At 37.6% G+C, this 19,360-nt stretch overlaps 1 protein-coding gene across 3 annotated transcripts in view; it reads right to left on the bottom strand.

Annotated features, from left to right (window-relative positions):
* The window catches only part of LOC129757967 (uncharacterized), a 152,165-nt gene extending 135,070 nt beyond the window's left edge, over positions 1–17,095 (bottom strand). Inside the window, exon 1 of one of the 3 annotated variants that reach the window (XM_055755384.1) lies at positions 16,104–17,095. The gene's annotated coding sequence lies outside the window, so the exon portion shown is untranslated. The remainder of the gene's footprint in view (positions 1–16,103) is intronic. The other 2 variants (XM_055755382.1, XM_055755383.1) reach the window with 2 other exon arrangements.
* Between the last annotated feature and the right edge of the window lie 2,265 nt (positions 17,096–19,360).

The raw sequence follows: 19,360 nt of genomic DNA, 5'->3' as shown, positions 1-19,360 counted from the left end.
CTTCTTTAGGTTCTGCTTGACAATAGCCCAGTATTTCTCAATTGGGCGGAGCTCTGGCGTGTTGGGAGGGTTCTTGTCCTTGGGAACCACCTGTCTTCTCACTTCTGTCACTTCTGTCCCGGAAGCTGCTTGTAGTTGCTTTGACGTAGGTTTCGTCGTCCATTACCACGCAGTTAAACTTCGTCAGCATCGTCGTGTACAGCCGGGATCGCACTTTGGTCGTCGTATTTTGTTTATCATCGCGATTTGGAGTCATTGCCTTCTTGTAAGTCGATAGTCCGGCTCGTTTTTTGGCTCGATGCACGATTGTAGACGATACACACAGCTTATTTGCGGCATCTCGGAGAGAGAGGTTAGGGTTTCGCTTGAAACTACCGGCAACTCTCTTTGTCGCCTCAGCGGCTTCCGGTTTTCGATTTTCCCCCGATCTAGACTTCCTGGCTGTGGACAAACGTTCCTCAAACACTTTAATTACATTTGTAACGGTTGATTTGGCAACTTTTAGTGATTTTGCCAGCTTTGCGTGCGAGTAGCTCGGATTTTCGCGATGCGCGAGCAAAATTTTAATACGCTGCTCTTCTTCCTTGGACGGCATTTTGACAACTGAAGAGTGACACACACACTTTCAAAATGAGGGGTATTCAGGTTTTTTAAATGCAAAATTGAAAGAAATACGTCAAGTTGATATTGACCAAATTTTGACCGTATCACCCTTTAAAAGATACCTGGAGACCACGGTGTACAATATAATAAGGTGATATCTTCCCGATAGTGTCGTCATTACTATCCATCTAGTGACCCTCGGTGTATGCAGAATTATCTTACGCGCGCAAAACTTTTTGCCTGGCATGCTATAGGCAGATAGTAATGACGTCACTTGTTTACATTCAAACGAGTTGTTTACTCGAGTTAGTAGCCTACCTTTTATATTTATATCGTGCCTGGAGACCAGAAGTGCCAAAAAACGGTATGGTGGAGGACGCCGGCCTACTGTGGTGACACCTGCCATGGCGAAGATCGTCAAGAAGCGTCTTAAGATAAATCCTCGTCGTTATGCCACTAGGTGATTGTAGGCGTTGTACATTGAAAAAATTGACAGATGATCTCAACATATCGTATCAAAGTCTCCGTCGGATCCTGAAAGATAAACTTCAGACCAAGCCCTACAAGATCCAAAAGGTTCAAGACCTTACGGTGAAGCAGAAACAAGAACGGGTAAAAAGAGCGAAGGCGCAGCTGAAGAGGGCCGCGGAAGGAAGGTTGAAGAATATCGTACTTTGTTACCGTTGCGATATTCAACTCGGTAAAGTTTTCCTAAAGTTATTCATTATTCGTTACTTATTAAAATTATTTGTTTATTGTTCAATGTCAGTAAGTTATTTCATATATTAATCATCAGAGCAAGATAGGTTTAGTTAAAATAAAATACAGGACTCACAAGAACACAACATGTTAACACAGGTACACTGAAACAAATACACAAAATGCTGTACTAGAACGGGTATAAAAGGAACGCACAAATAAAAAAGGTATTAGTCCAGAAGTTAAAAAAAAAGTGGTATAATTGGCCTGATGAGAGGAAAGCTACCAAAACTACTGCTAAAAAGATCTCTTTCCGCTTTGACCGCCAAGACAGCCAGGTTGCGTATCGAGAGGACTTAACCTAACAATATAAGTGTTGAACTAATAAAAGTATAATAAAAAGTTCAATAAGTCCGATAGCGGAAAATTACCAGTGCACCATTGAGAATAGCGAATCAGGTAAAAGTGAAGATCTTGGTAGTCCTCGCAGAAGTTTTATCGGCCTTTTATCCACCAGGACCCAAAACTTAGGGGCATATGCTTTATGCCCTCCGGGACCAACAAGTATCGGGAAGATTCCAATCTGGTACCGCGTTTCTGCAATTTGGACCATTTTGGCAGACAACCACCTCCCGTGATACAAGGTCGAATCCCGAAGGGAATCCACATCTGGAAGGCTGAACGGAATCCCATATCCGTTCCGGCCTGAGGAGCTGACAAGGAATTGGCAAAGTTACCGCCAATTCTTGTCAACTGCCTAGCCACACCCCAAATACCCGTAGCGTTCCGAAGGAGTAGCGTCAACAGCAGCAAAGGCCGGCCCAACGAGACACACGCCACACAAAACACAAAGGTAAATTAATAAAAACACATAAAAATCAATTCAGTGGTAGAGTGTTTGATCCTTTCCGAACAGTCCTTGATCAGCAGCAATTTGTAAAAGCCGACCTTGAGGAGCTCCGTTCCTGCTCAAGATTGAGCTAGCCACAAAAGAAGGCCTTGTGTGCCCACCCTCCACTGAGTCTCCAGAGGAACGACCAGGGACTCGAGGGCTTAGGTTTGGCCCCCTCTGGTCCAGACAGTAATAAATGGCGCCCAACTAACTACAAGCTGGTCAAGGATTTTAGGTTTGGTTAAACACAGTGAGCCTGAGGGAATTAGTTGGCTAGGGAAACTAATAACAAAGTCTCTGATGCGAGTTGGATATCAAAGTGGTTTCTCAATATCATACTTCTGGCCAAAAAGTGAAAACCTAATTAATTTGCTGCTTCAGACCAAGCGTCCGCGAACAACAGCGAACATTTTGCATCGAATATCGATGAGATCGTTATAGAAGTTGTTTATAAAAAGAAAAAGTTTTTGGGTCTTCATTCGAGTAAAAATATTCTCAGCTCAAATCAGAAAAGTTGGGGAACCAAGACAATTTTGGCGTCTGAGTGTTAAATGGTTGATTCTAGTGATCCGTTTGTTAAAAGTTTGTTTTTGGTTTCAACGTTAAGTGTTTCATAAACTAAATTGATCAGTTTGTATAATAGAAAATAATCACAATCAATACCTTTTTCTTACTCACCTGAATCGTAAACATGGACTTGCGGAAATCGTATTGTCATATGGACGTGTCGCACCTCTCAATTGATGAGGTTGAGCACGAATTATTAATCAGAAATATTTCGTTTGGTTTAGAGCATGAGAGTATCAAGCGGAGGAAGCTAAAAGACCGCTTGAAATCAGAAAGAGACGGAAAGGATTTCGGTGCCTTCCACCCGCGAAAAGAACCACAGGGAGAAATCGCTATTATTTACACAAAACTCAATACCATAAAAGATCTGCTAGAGAACCCCAAGATAGAATCCCGAGAAAGGCTTAAGCTTAAAACACGGTTGGTGCATTACAGAGTCCGCATTTATGTGTTGTTAAACGCACCAAAATCAGGCAAATTTGCAGGCAGAATAACTGAATTAGGACAATTGGCGAGTGACATTTTTTTTGCTTATTTTCCAGACACTTTTGATAGTATTGTTGAAAATCCAGAAGAGATTGAATCCGAAATTACGATGGCCCTGGAAGAAGTCAGAGAAGAAATAGAAGGGTTGAATGAAACAGTTTCGGGAAATGAACTAGAGGAAATAGGATTGAGGTACGAAGCAATAGGAGGAGCAACAAATACGTTAGACTCAAGAGTTATTGAAAGGGAAGAATCCATTGAAAGGGCTGATGAACTAATGAAAGTTCTCAGCGAATACGAAAAGGGAAATGGGGAAAATGTAGGAGAGATCATAAAGTTGTTTAAAAACTTTGTGATTCAAACTACACAACAACAGAAAGAAATGAGAGAAAAGCAAATAGTAGAAGAACAAAAGAGAATAAAAGAAGCGGAAGAAAAAGTGGGAAGGAGCAAGCGGTTGGAGAAGCTTCTGATAAATTTAAACGAAAAATTTAGAGAAACGAACGATTTAAAAAGGGAGAAAGGTACCTCGAGAAAGCGTGATGAGGAACAAGAAGTGGGAAAGGAGGAGAAAAGCGAAGGTGGATTTAGTATACAGGATGAGAAACCAAAGGTTGAAAAGGGAGGTTGGAGGGGCAAACTTGTTGAGTCAAGTATTGACTCAGAAAGTGGAACTGACCTGAAATCGGTAGAGAAAATCATTTTTAAAAAACCCACTAAATTGTCGAGAACTCATGAGAAAGGTATCTCAAAGAAAAGTTCCGACAAACTATCAAAAGCAATCAGGTGGTCAACCACTTCAGAGAGCAGTTTCACCGAAAGTACAGAGCTTACCACTTCGTCTTCGGCTGAAAGCTCATCTGATTCATCATATTACAGGAAAAGGAAGGATAAAGGAAGGTATCAGAAAAGGAAAGGAAAAGCTAGGTTGAGGAGGATACCGGTAGCGGAATGGAGATTGAGGTATGACGGGAAAGATCAAGGAAAGATGTTGACCGAATTCCTGAAAGAAGTAAAAGTGAGAGCTAAATCAGAAGAAATTTCGGATCGTGTACTATTCCAAAGCGCAATTCATTTATTTATCGGGCGTGCAAAAGATTGGTTTATGGGGGGTTTTGAAAACCGAGATTTTCGAACTTGGTCTCAGCTGGAACGAAAAATAAGACGCGAATTTTTACCGCCGGATTTAGATTTTCGAATCGAAGCCCAAGTTAATGAACGTAAGCAAGCTCGGGGTGAAAAATTTGCAGACTATTGTCACGACATGCAAACACTTTTTCGATCAATGACAAAACCGCCTTCAGAATACCGTCGATTCAAAATTATATGGCGCAATCTCCGATTCGACTACAAAAACGCGATGACCGCAGCAGGAATCAATAATCTCGCGATGCTTAAAAAGTACGGTCGTATCATCGATGAGAACAACGCGAATGTTTTCCCAAAAGTCGCGGGTGACCAAAATCGTAATCGTCAAAGCCACGTCAACGAAATGTTTATCTCGGATCCGAAACCTCGATACGCCGCGAATTCCATTGACAAAAAGCGCGTCTTCTGCAAACCGAAGCCTGAAAAAGAAAGAATAAGTCAGAAAATAAAAACAAAAAATTTTAGAAGATATTTAAAAGAAAAAGAGGGAGGGGAGAAGAGAGGTGAAACATTAGAACCCATGGAAGGGACAGCGAGGGGAACTTTACAGCAATTGGTTCAATCATATAGACGACCGCCGATCGGAGTCTGTTACAATTGTAGGCAAGAAAAGCATCATTACACGAATTGCCCGGAGGAGAAGGAGAGGTTTTGTAGGCTTTGTGGCTTCAAAAATGCATACACAAACCAATGTCCAGTGTGCCAAAAGGACGCACTGAGTTCAGCTTAAAACTTGAGCAATCTCTGCTCCAAAACACTACTTATCAAGATCAGGCAAGAAAAGAAATGAAATCGATCAGTCTTAGACCGTTTTCGAAAACCGATAATTGTTCGGATAGCCAATCGCAAAAAAAAAAATTGATACGTAGAGGAAGTGGACCGTCCACATGAGAAGGGAAATACGTGAAGAAGAAATAGCGTAGAGATGCTGGCTAATAGAAGGTTGGAGTAAAGTAAGCGAGATTAGGTTGTAGAAAGTTGATGAAAGAACAGAAGTTAAACATTTCCCCCTTGTACGACCCTGGGTGCATTGGTTTTAAGTTAGAGATCTGTCTAGCTTCCAATTGCATCAAATTTACAGTTCAAGGTTTTTGAAACATGGAATGCTCCCGACCTCAAGCGTAGATGTACTCGGGGCTTTTACAGAACTGGCTTTTACAGAACGGGAGTGGAAATTAGTTCTTTTCCACTAAGATAGTTGCTGGGTTCTCGCCATCATTAACAAAAATTTGGACTATCAACTCCAAAGTTTAGCCGAAGATAGACGACGGTAGAAGCAAAATTTATACCTCTTATATCTTATGATTTTCAGGCATGTTTTAGAAAGCGGCGAAGTAAGAATCGTCAACCTGTAAAAAAAAAAAGGATCCGAATTAGCCAGCAGTTATTTAAAATATTCGTGAAATAGTTTTCGTAGACTTGCACTCGAGTAATAATAAAAAGTATGTTAGCAAAACTGTGCACTTTCAGTGGCATCAGCCCGCTATAGCACAGGATTAGAGTCAATGAACCCATCTTGCACTAGTATTTTCACGTCGCGGAACAAGTTCTTTAGGGCAAGCCGATAAGAAGGGCAAGATTCTAAGATATTCTCTTAGGCAAATCTTCAGTCCGTAATTCCGCGGTAAAGCGTAGAAAAGCACAAAAGTCAAAGAGAAACCAAAAAAGGAAAAGTGGTATTACTTACCGCAGTAATCGAAAATCGCGACCGCTCTGTTTCAATAGTCGCATGAAATGGAGGAGTATGACAATGCATTGTTTTCAATAGCTAAAAGTGAGTGACGTTGAGTTCGATGAGGTTTGAGTGTTAAGAATTTTCCGAGAAGGGTTCATTATCTTTGTCTCTTTTTAGCTTCACAATTATTTTTATAGCTTCTCTCCTAATAGTTTCAGTAGACAGCAACAATCAAATGAAAATAGTAAGCGAATGAGGAATAGAAATGATCCATGGCATGAAAACTAGTAATGACAATTTCCAAATCGCGGCGCGTGGGTGATGACCGGTACCACTTACCCTATTTTCAGATGAGCTTATCAATAAAAAAAAATCATATAATTCCAAACAACAATCCCATAAACCCTTCTCTAGAATTCATCTTATTTAGCACTCATGAAACAGCATCATCGAATAACACTCGACATGTCAGTAGCAGAAATTTTCTTCTTTCCTCAAGTCTTTTGATTTGACTGGGTTATTGGGAAAGAGGAAGATCCAACAACGTTTACGCGTGGATAAATAATCTCTCATGCGTATGAGAGTTCATATTTGCTTTTTTCGCGCAAGCAAGATATTGGTTGTTGAGCGTATAGGGATGCTCATAGAGTTCAAGTCTATTCTGAGCGGAGATTAATTAGACGGAACTTAAGTTTAAAAAAATATGACTATATATTCATATAATATATTTTTTTTAAGGGGGAGAATGGGGTAGTGTTACCGTTGCGATATTCAACTCGGTAAAGTTTTCCTAAAGTTATTCATTATTCGTTACTTATTAAAATTATTTGTTTATTGTTCAATGTCAGTAAGTTATTTCATATATTAATCATCAGAGCAAGATAGGTTTAGTTAAAATAAAATACAGGACTCACAAGAACACAACATGTTAACACAGGTACACTGAAACAAATACACAAAATGCTGTACTAGAACGGGTATAAAAGGAACGCACAAATAAAAAAGGTATTAGTCCAGAAGTTAAAAAAAAAGTGGTATAATTGGCCTGATGAGAGGAAAGCTACCAAAACTACTGCTAAAAAGATCTCTTTCCGCTTTGACCGCCAAGACAGCCAGGTTGCGTATCGAGAGGACTTAACCTAACAATATAAGTGTTGAACTAATAAAAGTATAATAAAAAGTTCAATAAGTCCGATAGCGGAAAATTACCAGTGCACCATTGAGAATAGCGAATCAGGTAAAAGTGAAGATCTTGGTAGTCCTCGCAGAAGTTTTATCGGCCTTTTATCCACCAGGACCCAAAACTTAGGGGCATATGCTTTATGCCCTCCGGGACCAACAAGTATCGGGAAGATTCCAATCTGGTACCGCGTTTCTGCAATTTGGACCATTTTGGCAGACAACCACCTCCCGTGATACAAGGTCGAATCCCGAAGGGAATCCACATCTGGAAGGCTGAACGGAATCCCATATCCGTTCCGGCCTGAGGAGCTGACAAGGAATTGGCAAAGTTACCGCCAATTCTTGTCAACTGCCTAGCCACACCCCAAATACCCGTAGCGTTCCGAAGGAGTAGCGTCAACAGCAGCAAAGGCCGGCCCAACGAGACACACGCCACACAAAACACAAAGGTAAATTAATAAAAACACATAAAAATCAATTCAGTGGTAGAGTGTTTGATCCTTTCCGAACAGTCCTTGATCAGCAGCAATTTGTAAAAGCCGACCTTGAGGAGCTCCGTTCCTGCTCAAGATTGAGCTAGCCACAAAAGAAGGCCTTGTGTGCCCACCCTCCACTGAGTCTCCAGAGGAACGACCAGGGACTCGAGGGCTTAGGTTTGGCCCCCTCTGGTCCAGACAGTAATAACTTACCGACGAGAAACTCTCCACCGTACAGCAGTTCGTGAATAAGCAGAACGACAGAGTTTGGTTGCCAGACAGATCACGAAGCCATGCCGACTTGCTGACGGCCACACGGCGACAGAAACCAGCATCGGTGATGGTTTGGGCCGGAATCACCCGTGATGGCTGGACTACGCTTGTTTTGTCCCTGAAGGAGTGAAGATCAACCAAAATACATATCGGGAACTAGTTCTACAGAATGTTGTCGAACCGCGGGCACGTCGACTTTTTGCTTCCAGGGATTTGGTTTTTCAATAGGACTCGGCGCCGGCTAACAAACTGAAGAAAACCCAACTTTGGATTGCGCAACATTTTCCAGGGTTCATTTCGAGCTCCGAATGGCCGGCAAGTTCGCCAGACCTGAACCCTATGGGCTTCGCTGTTTGGAGTATGTTGGAGGCCGAAGTCTGCTTTAAGAAACATGAAGGTGTGGAGGTCCTGAAGCGACATCTCGTGGCAGCCTGGGATAAAATACCACAAGAAAACCGGCGGGCCTCACACGATGCGTTCCTCGACGGCGAGTGGTTAAACTCAAGGGCGAACAAGTCGAACTTTACCAGTGAATTTTGAAAAAGTAATTTGTTTTCAAGAGAAATTGAATGAATTTGAAATAAAAAGTTGTTGTTTTGATCTATTTATATGTTTATTTCAATGTAGCACTTCAATTACTGGACCCTGGAACCAGGCCCGTCCATGGGGGGGGGGGGGGGGGGGAGGGGAGGTTTCGAAATTCAAATTTAGCTAAAAATTATAGCAATACCAAAAATAATCAATAAAAAAAGAAAAGGAATTTCTAGCATCGTATTTCACTCATGATTACCACACATACTAAAAAAAAACGACTGATAAAAAAACAAAATTTTCAAATCATATCACAATGAAAGTTTGAAATGTTCGGTAAATCATTGATATATTTTTTCAAAATGATATTCTTTATTTTGAACTAGAAAGTTGTTTTAAAAGAATTTCTAAGCTAATTTAAAATAAACGTTTCCAAAACACAGTGATTAAAAGAAATCTGAATTCTAAAATAAACGTCCAATCAGGTTAAACACTAACCATGATTAGTTGTTAAGAAAATGATAATTGTTTATTTTTACTCATCTTAATTTAAATTCTTTTCTTCGTGTTCCACTGAAAGGTTGATTGAAAAATTCCGCGTAGTATTTTGATTTGAAACAAAAAATATTTAATCGCAATTAAAAATGTGAATTTTCGATAACTGAAAAAAATAATTTTGGCATTTGGAGAATTTATTCAATGATTGATGGTCTAATTTAATTTTATAAAAAGAAGAATAGATATATTTATTATTATTTGGAAAGTGCCAGTGAAAGAAGTCAGAGATAAAACTTTTTTATAGAAAAATCCTCCTTTAATCAAAACTAATGGCTTAAAAAGTTCATTTCTGAAGTTCAAAATAATAACTCCATGTTCAATTATACTTACAAGGAAATTTTGGGGAATGGTAATTTCGTGAATGATCAATGAAAACTGATAAAAATTGAAAAATAAGGAGCTCCAAGTAACAACAAATATAACACTTAATAACACTTTCAAAAAATCGATTTTTTTATTTTTTTATTTTCTTATTGTAAAACGTTTCAAGAATGTTGTGTCAAATTTTCAAGTCAATTGAAGCAAAATTTTAGAAATTATAGGCCTTTACCTCCTCCTATCTTATACTGCAAGAGCAGAAACTTCAAACGCGTTTTTCTCGAAAGCACATTTTTAAAGTCCGTGGACATCGTCATTTGAAAACTACTTTTACATTCTTTTCAAATTTGGAACATATTTTCTACACATAAAATACCAGACCCCAACGTTTTTCTTTTTTTGTTTTTTTACTTTGGAGAGATTTTACAGATAAAAAATGGCGGATTTTTTCTTGAAAAATCGTAATTTTTACTTCAAACAGCCACAAAAATTTCATAAAAATTTTTTTTAGTTGAATAAAAACGTTGGGGTCCAGAAAAACATCTATTAAAAATATTCTGCTCTGATTTTTTAACTCCAGATGGTTCTGTGCTGAGATACAGTGTCCAGCGCAAATCATGTTTTCTAAAAGGCATCCTCGAAAGTGCTCCGTCACCGGTTCATTTTTCACTATTTTTCTACGAAAAAATTACTTTCTTTTAACAATGCTTTGTATAATGCAAAAAATTTGAATACATTTGTTTGAACGATAGCTCCACCCCCCCCCCCCCCCCCCCCCCCCCCCCCCAATCCAATCCAGACTGCTCGGCTCGGAGGTCAAAGATCCTTCAGTTAAACTTTCATATTTTCTTCCAGCCAGGTTTGGGTTCGTTTCGAGGTATGTTGCGGTACACTGAGTCGATTTGGGCTCACTTTTGAATTTCTCAAACCATGGGGTCTTAAAAGAGCATTTTTATTTAAAACTAATCCATTAATTTTTTTTTTGTAGAATTTTCAAGTAAAGTTTACATGAGTTAATTTGATCTTTTAGGTTTGTATGGGAAAATTGAATATTTTGTAGGTACTGAAAAATCAACATCATTTTTGATTCTCTGTGGAACCGAGCATGCTCATGGTTTTTGTGCCAGTATATAATTTCTCTAAAGGAAATTTTCTGCTGAACAACTTTGTAGAAAATCATAGCTTCATAATCATAATCAGACAAAAATTAGCTTAGCTTAGCTTAGCTTAGCTTTGCTTGATCGACTACTCACATCCACCTTAAGTCATTGAACTCGAAATGCCACTTTAAACTATAACTGAAACTGATTTGATACTTTTGTGTTAGACTCTATTTCGTCATCATTAATACTTAAACATTTCGGATTCCATAACCGCAGGCGTGGCTAAGTAGAACGAATTCCACATAAAATGTGTATTTTCAATCATTGAAATCTCTACTAGTTCCACCGATTTCCGCGCTTATTTCAAATGGAAATGGTTCCACTTGTCATCAAAAATAATCACAAAAAAGGGGTGTTGCGAAAATGTGCACTTTTCGATGGACGAGCCTTCCAAAATTGCCAATAAAAAACACTAAATGCTATCTATAGAGCTTCTGCAACTTCTAACCCCATCATAATGTATGAGACAATTGTAGATCGTGGCTTGTTACAACTTTGTTTAAAAGACAGCGAACCATTTTATCCAATCTACAACGTGTCAGGTTCAAAAAACTGTTTTTACAAGAGATTTTTTTTACTTTGACTGTAGCTCCTGAGGGTGATGTGATAGGACTTTGACATATTCAACAAACTTATGTATTTTGATCAGATAAACAACTTTGTCGAAGACATCAAAGCCCTAATTTGAAAAATAAGAAAGTTAGCATTTTTATCTCGCTATCGGTGGACCCCTCGGCAAAAATTTTGGCACTAGAATATGCTCCTTGTAAAACTGAACAATGTTGCTGAAGACAGCAAATGTCTATCGCTTCATCCCTGGGCGCTATTAATTTCGTACAGCTAGATTGATGTTCTGCACCACTGTGCAATGGTTGCTACTCCGTGATTGACCGAGGCCATCATTTTTGTCCAGAGGTCAAAAGAATCGTGTCTGGGATTGACAGCATATTCTCAATGAACAAAACTGATGCTCTCTCTTTATACATCAATAACGGCGCCGGCCACGTCCTAGTAGTCAATAGATAGAGAGGAAAATAAGAGAAAAGGATGAAAGAAATCAAAGTTATGCTTTAGGACCGAGGTCACCTCTGCATCCTAGCAAAACAATTTTGGTGCGGATGTGGGGAAAAAGGAAATGATCAGGAAACACTTTTGACATGTGTAAAGATATTGTTCTTAAAACCTATTTTCCTATGCTTCTAGTGTTTACTATAAGGATCTTATTTTTGAAAAAATCCAAAAAGAATGTGACTGGCACTATTGTGATAACTAATAAGAAATAATGCAATGATATTTGTTTTTAAAAAAAATATCTGCTTGATTTTTTCATGAGTAATTAAATTCGCTGTTCTTTTTAGTTCATTTACGTGTAACTAACATATGCCTCATTTAGAATAAAAGAATTGCAAGATTTATAATTCGGCTGAACGCTATCTATCCAGATATCTCAAATTTATCAGAGGATTAATTTTACATACTTTCCTAACTCTAACAGTAAGGCTTGTGAACAACAAACTCGAGAGGTTTGATATAATCTAAAGAAATTTTGTGAAATGCATTAGTGTTTTAATTTTATGAAACATAGAATTTTAAACAAACATTAAATCTATTTTAACAATTTTTGAAATACAGAAAATAATGTAGCTCTATACAAAAATCTTTCATAATTTCCTCACTTTTTTCCCTGATATTCTTAAAAATTCCCAAATCAAGCTTTATTCTTTACTTCAATGAAAAATTTTGTAAACATATCTATGATCAGTCAGATTCTACAATTGCGTTTTAGAGGGAATTCGACCTCTTTTATATGGCTAAGCTATTTGTTTTAAAAAAATGATCATTCAATTTTCTAAAAAGCCTCAATTTTTATATCATTCTCAGTTATCAGCGAGAATATTAAAATCTAAAATTATAGATCTTGAAAATGAAATAATGAATCAGGTTAAGTTCTAGAAATATCTTTGATATTAGAATAAAATTGAAATAAAATTCCACGAGAGATTGAACTTTTCAGACAGGAATCAAGCTGCTCATGCCTTTCATTAGTTAAGAGCCTTTCAGTAGTTGAAAAGTAAATAAAATATTCAATACTTAGCTTCAGGTTTGAAAGGTCCCCAAGAGTAACCATTTGTGATTTGACCGATGATGTTCCGCTAGACTTACAACCTCCTACATTCCGCTGCTTGATATGCTCGCTCGCTCTTGTTGACCGTCCGGCTGACTGGCCTGTCACTCATACCGTTAGCTCCATTCTAGGTCTTCTAAATCGGCATTTTAACGATGATTAAACTTAATTTTCATAAAAAAAATTTCTCTAATCAAACAAACTGAAATTCAGGAGCCTGAAAATTCATAATCATAATCAGACAAAAATTATACAGAAATTCAAAACTTACCCCAAATCGACTCAGTCTAATGGTACGGGCTCCATCTTATTGGAAAACTACATTCTCGGGTTTACCGAAGTTTTCTCAAATCCACAAAAACAACTGATTCTTCAAAATGTTCATGTGAACATGCCGATTTACTGGATGATGTCCGACTGATGCACAAAGCATACCTAATTAGGGTGAGTGCTCCTACTTTGGACCTAGAGCCTACTTTAGTCCTAAATGCCGAAAATTGAAAATAATTCATTTTGCTGGCATAAAATAAAGATATTCCTATGCACACAATGAACTCTTATTCTTCCTGAACTCTACCATACCGTTTTTTGCCATTAAAAGTCTTTCTGATAACATTTTCAACGTTTTTAAAAATGTACCTCTTCACCAGTGGTAAATCAGACAGCGCATTTAGTGGGGCGCGTATTGAGAAATTAGAGTGTTTAAGGAAAAATAACGATTTTTTACTTTCCAAGCCAAAGTTTAAAGGGAAATTACTGTCACTGTGTAGAATATGAACCATACTACCCATTTTTCCAAAAAATCATGAAAATCAATGGAAAACTCGGAAAATTAGTAAAGGGTCCAAATATAGGAAACTTTCGACTTTCATGTTCCATGTTTAGACCTGACATCACCAAATCTTTGTATCAAAACCAACAAATTAACAATGTTGCGAATTTTTAATTGGGGCATAATTCAGAACCAATATTGAATATTTCCAACATTTTTGCCAGATTTACGCAAATAAACTATAAGTAAGTAAACACAATCAAGTTTCAGCTATCGTTTTTCTGATAGAGCTGACGGGGAATAACAGTGTTTGTGATATTTATAACAGAAATTTAAGTTTTTTTTAAATATTAAAAAGCTGTAATACTATTTTATTATAGTTATTGATTTAAGTTTACATGAACAATATATTTGTTTATTTATTTTCGAAAAATCAAACTTTTTATAGGAGTTTTAGTTCTAGGTCCCATGAAAGGAACCGGTCCAGTACCAAAATAGGAACAGTAGGTTCAAAGTTGGAAATTTAAATTATCCATATCTTTGCAAATCTCTCAATAATGGCGAAACCCATGTTGAAAATTTTCATTGAAACTTGCAGATAAGATCATGACTTATAAATGAACTTCCTGAAGGATATAAATTTCCCGTCCATTCGTGAGAAAACCTTGATTATTTAAACCAAAGTAGGGCAACTAACCCTATATAGTTCCGCGAATTATTCATCAATCAGGTTGAAGAGTAGTGGTGAAATGATCGTTTTCGTTCATCAACGGTTTTTCAACATTGCTGATGAACATAGACTACCAAGCATCCAGATGTGAAGTTTTTCTTATAAACTTTCTAAATTTGACTTTTTTCTAATGGATGGAATGGACAAATTATGTTTATTATAATTATTACAATTATTATAATTATTTGTTTATTATAATTAAGTTCATCGAACATAAATGTTTAAATGAATATGTTTAGTTACAATCTAATTAGTAAAACAATTTGGACTGACGAATTCGACGAATAAATCGGCTGGATGATTCTTCAAACTGATGCAGGTGCTCAGCATCCTGAAACATACGCATCATTGCACTGAGTGGTTCATTGTAGCCATAAGATGTTCGGTGGATTTGATGTGACAGCAACGAATTAGATCGCAGAGTTCGCGACGGGGCACTGAGGTTTATCATCTTTAGAAGATTTGGCGATTGAACTTCTCCATTCATAATCTTGACAATGAAAGAAGCCTGTTGAGTCTTTCGGCGACATGCGAGGGTTTCGAGACCCAAAAGCTGACACCGATCCGAATATGCTGGAAGATCTTCGGGATGACGCCAAGGCAGATGTCGCAAGGCGAATCTGACAAACCGCTTCTGTACACGTTCAATCCTCAAAATCCAACTTAGTTGATACGGAGCCCAGACCACAGCAGCATGCTCAGTTATAGATCTGACGAGGGCGCAGTACAGTGATTTCAAGCACAAAGGATCTTTGAATTCACGTGACACTTTGGTGATAAAGCCGAGCTGACGATTCGCTTTGTTGATAACTGAAGAGCGTTGGCTGTTGAAAGTGAGCTGCGCATCGAGGATCACGCCAAGATCATCCACTTCAAAGACCCCCTTCAAAAACTGGCTGCCGATACTATAGTCATAAGGGATCGGTGTTTTATTCCGATGAAAAGTTATCATCATTCATTCTCAACAGATTGTTTACGGTGAGTTTTACTAATACACTCATACCTCGATATACGGCCTAGAAACGTTCCAAAAAAGATGGCCCAACCGAGAGGAGGAAAATTAAGAAAATTTGGTGGCTCCAGAGAGTACAGAAAAAAATGTTTTTACAGATGCACAAAAAAGCGGCTCAGCATAGGAAAAGCATAACTATAAAAAAAAACAAAAAGACGAGTCTTTTTGCAATCGCAAGAAAAAATTTAAAAAATATCACAAATGGTTTCCTTTAATTTTTGTTTTTTTTTTTCGATAGAGTATGACGATTTTGAAAAAAAAAGATATGGAAAAACTAAATGTAAATCTCTGAATGCGTTATTCTGAATGCGTTGTCAATTTTGTTTTAAATTTAGTAACGGAATACATAAATAAGATTTAATTGTCTTTTGAGCCATTATTGAAATTATGTTGAATCAACTTTAATGAATTCCAACAATTAATTTACATTAAGAGCTTTTTAGTTACAAACAGAACATAACAAAAATATGATTATCTAAGAATTGAAGCTCTGAGTGAAAAAAAAAAACAAATGTGTCGCAAACATAGCGTCAATAGATTTTAACGAGTTAAATATCTCTTTTCCGTTAAGTAGGAACGTTAAGTATTATGTCATACGTCTTGCATCATATGACTAAGTATATCGAAGATTCTTTAAAGAACACAAAATTTTAGTAGACAGTATGCATTTGTACACATTTTTTGAGGTGGTTGGTAGGTAAAGATTTCTCCGGTTGTTTTCCTTACGATTCCTTATGGATTGTTTTTGTCCTTACGAAATTAAAAGGTGCAAATGTTAATGCATTTCAATTTCGAAAGTACATTTAATGTTATCATCTAAACTTTCGATTATCATTTTTTTATTCATGTATACCTTAGGTACTTGAAGTCTTAACACATATCGAAAACTCACCAAATACTTGTTGTTTTATCCAATCGATAGCGACTAGTTTGGTGACACACTTCGCTACTTTCTACGTCATTTCAAACACCACTGTCACAACACCAGCAGCGATTTAGTGGCTGCACGCGAAAGAGACTTACAACAGATAAAACGAAAACTGGCACATTTCAACTGAATCCAATTTGCTTGTCCCATTCAGCCGGAAATCAACACAAATTACACAAATCTACCAATAACACTCCCCAACATAGCACGAGTGGTGTTTTGCATTTCCTTTCACCTCGTTGTTGTTTTTTCTTAAGTTGCTACCAAACTGTAAGTTAATAATGACAGGATATCCTTCAAAAACAAATCCAATAAAAACTTGCAACGAATATATTCCACCCAGAAGATAGATTAGACGAATCGAACTTGCTTTGTGTTGTGCAATTCCGATTGATTCCGAAACAGCTTACAACCTTGTCAACTTTTATTTATCCTCTGTATTATGGCCAAGCACATGTGAACCCAAAAGAGAGAATTCAAAATTCCAACTTCACACGCCTGAATGTTTGCACATGCACACACGCGCCAGCCAGGTCACCGTTAAAGTCGACGTCCTCTAATCCGCCAGCCAGGAACACCTGTTCCCTTAAACTCCTCGCAAAAGTCCTTCGCAATTTGAACTCAATTTCCTCAACCTAGCACACTCAGAAAGTCCTTCGGCGTCCCGCGAAGTAGGTTCATTTGCACAATATTCACCGTTCACCAGGAGTAGTACATCACCCCCATCACTTGCCACCATTTGGCGGAATGCGTTCAATGGGCACAATTTTCCGTGTCACGATTTGTTTTTTTTTTTTCACCGCTACCTTTCCTCTACCGATCCACACCCGCCAAAATTCACGACCTGAAGCGATGCCGTCTTCTAGAAGCACCCACCCACACACGATTGGTTTTGGAGTCCGGAAAAATTGAGACCGTTCACGATCACGGCTTTTCGCCGACTGAACAAGTCAAGTGAATTTCCATCCAATCGACCGGCACCGAACGACGACGATGAGCGACTGCACCAATAAGTAGTCTAGTAGAAATTCGACTTGATATAGGTAGGTACCTACGAGGAAGACATGAATGAAACTCGACCGGAACGAGGATATTGCTTGCCAATATCCATGGCGTCTTGGGGGTGGGAAATATAGGGTGGAGAGAAGGCAAGCAATCGGTCTCGCATTTGAAGAAGTGCGATCAGGACTAGACGCTGTGTAGATGTTTGGCTTAAGCTATAATAGTGAGCTTTATTGACAGTAGGTACCTCACTTTCGACTTGGAGGAAGATCGTATGAACTTGATGGGAATCATTCATCAAAGTCCCGGAGAAATGTATCAACTCTAAGCAAATCCTAATAAAAAGGTCCCATTTCTTTGAGAAGATCAAACAAAAAGAGGTGTAGTTTTTCCTTTAAAAACTGGAATGACAAAAAAATATAATATAAATTTTGTCCTAAATATTACACAGTCACAAATCCTTTTTTTTAGAATTAGTTGAATTAGTAATTGACATCACTGTAGAAAATTTACAAAAACAAAATTATAAAGGTGTATTCTCCATGATCATTTCTATTCAAGACGGAATGCAGTTTCGACGTACAACTAATTGAACGACTTGCTGGCAGAGAGCAACAATAGCAATAAAAAACCGAAAACGGGCTTGCTGGCAGAAGCAACAATAATAATAAATTCTTTTCTTTTTCGCCTTCGGTCGTCTTCGGCTTTTTCGTCATCGGTCGTTTGAATGCGATTGCTTGACTAGGTCATTCTTTTAGCTTCAAATGACTGGGGAATGAATGACTGGCAAACGAAGTGACTGGTCGTTAAGGAACAGTCAATTGAGTTTGACGGACCAAGAGGCTGCACAGTCACAGCTTCACGCCTCATGACGATGACTTTTGCCAAGCCTGGTCAGGACTATAGCCTTAAAGATTCGGATAATATCTGTACAAGTTGTGAATGACTGTAGCATGGTAGATTCTATTTTTTTCAAAGGAACCCAAAAACGTCTTAGTTTGAAAATGGAAAATTTAAAGTTTTTATGGAATTATTATTAGTGAAAATTTCAAAAAATTTCTTGTGTATTTTGTTCGCAAACCTTTAAAAATATTCTTTTTAATAGTGCGTTGTATAGAGGAGGGTCTCCTGTATATTGTGGTAAATTTGCCACACGTAGCAAAATGCAGATTTTTTATCTTAAAGCATGAACTTAAATCTTAAGTTTTTTTTTGCACTGCAAGATTTTGCTTGTGGGCCGAACCACGCTTGGTCTACTAATGTGTGGTGGTAGATGCAACCTATCTGTATTTACCACTTCAGTAGCTGGCCCGTGCAGAATAAAAATTTAGTATGTGACAAGAATGCTTCTAAATAAAACTCTACCCGCTCATTTTCACCATTTTTAGTTTGTTCTAACTCTCTAACCGTCTACAAAATTTAAAAATTTAAGATGTTCTTACTGAAAAGGACAACAATTTTCACCGATAAAGCCGATGAATCAAGTTACAGCATAAACTGCGGTGATTAATCTATTCTTAAAAATAATTACATAATTTTATAAAGTTGGTGTTTCGAAACCCTTTACCAAATTTTTAATAACGATAATCGAAAATATAATTTGGATTATGTTGATGTTCAGAATGGGGGTAGGCTTAATAGCGGCACGTTATCCAAACATACGGGAAAATTGTGCCTTTGTAAGCTTTTTTTATCTGATTTAAGCTTTCATCTTCTATGCTATCAAGGCAAAAAAAAGCTTAAAAACGAGATTCACAAACATTTAGCAAAAAAATGTTGGTCACACATTTTATAGAGGCGTGACAGGTTGCATCTCTGTGTGTAGGTACAATATGCGTATTTTAGATATCTTTTTCGTTTTTTCGATGTAATCTAGAGACATAGATATTTTTTGTTGATTTAGTAACATCTAGGCTACGACGAAATTTTTAAAAAGCGGAACCCAGTTTTGTCAGTTTTATTAATTTTTGGTCAACACCCAGATATATTCACCAGCTTGAAACTTGTTTCCCCAAAAAATATGAAATTTCGGTCTTGAGCAAAATTGGTTAGCCGTAAATTTCCTTTTGATTATAATTTTAATGGCATGTGCGGCGGAATGAAAACTAGAGAGAATTTATTTTATAGAAATTTGAAAGAAAGATGGATAGAAAGGCATTATTACGCCAATAGGAGAAAGCTTGATAGGTGTTGAAATTTTAGCCTAGAGGGCATGTTTA

This window comes from Uranotaenia lowii, chromosome 3 (genome assembly GCF_029784155.1).
Source record: "Uranotaenia lowii strain MFRU-FL chromosome 3, ASM2978415v1, whole genome shotgun sequence".
In the NCBI taxonomy this organism is placed as follows: Eukaryota; Metazoa; Arthropoda; class Insecta; order Diptera; family Culicidae; genus Uranotaenia; species Uranotaenia lowii.
Note: the sequence above shows the minus strand (reverse complement) of the source record. Positions and strands in the feature narration are given on the sequence as shown.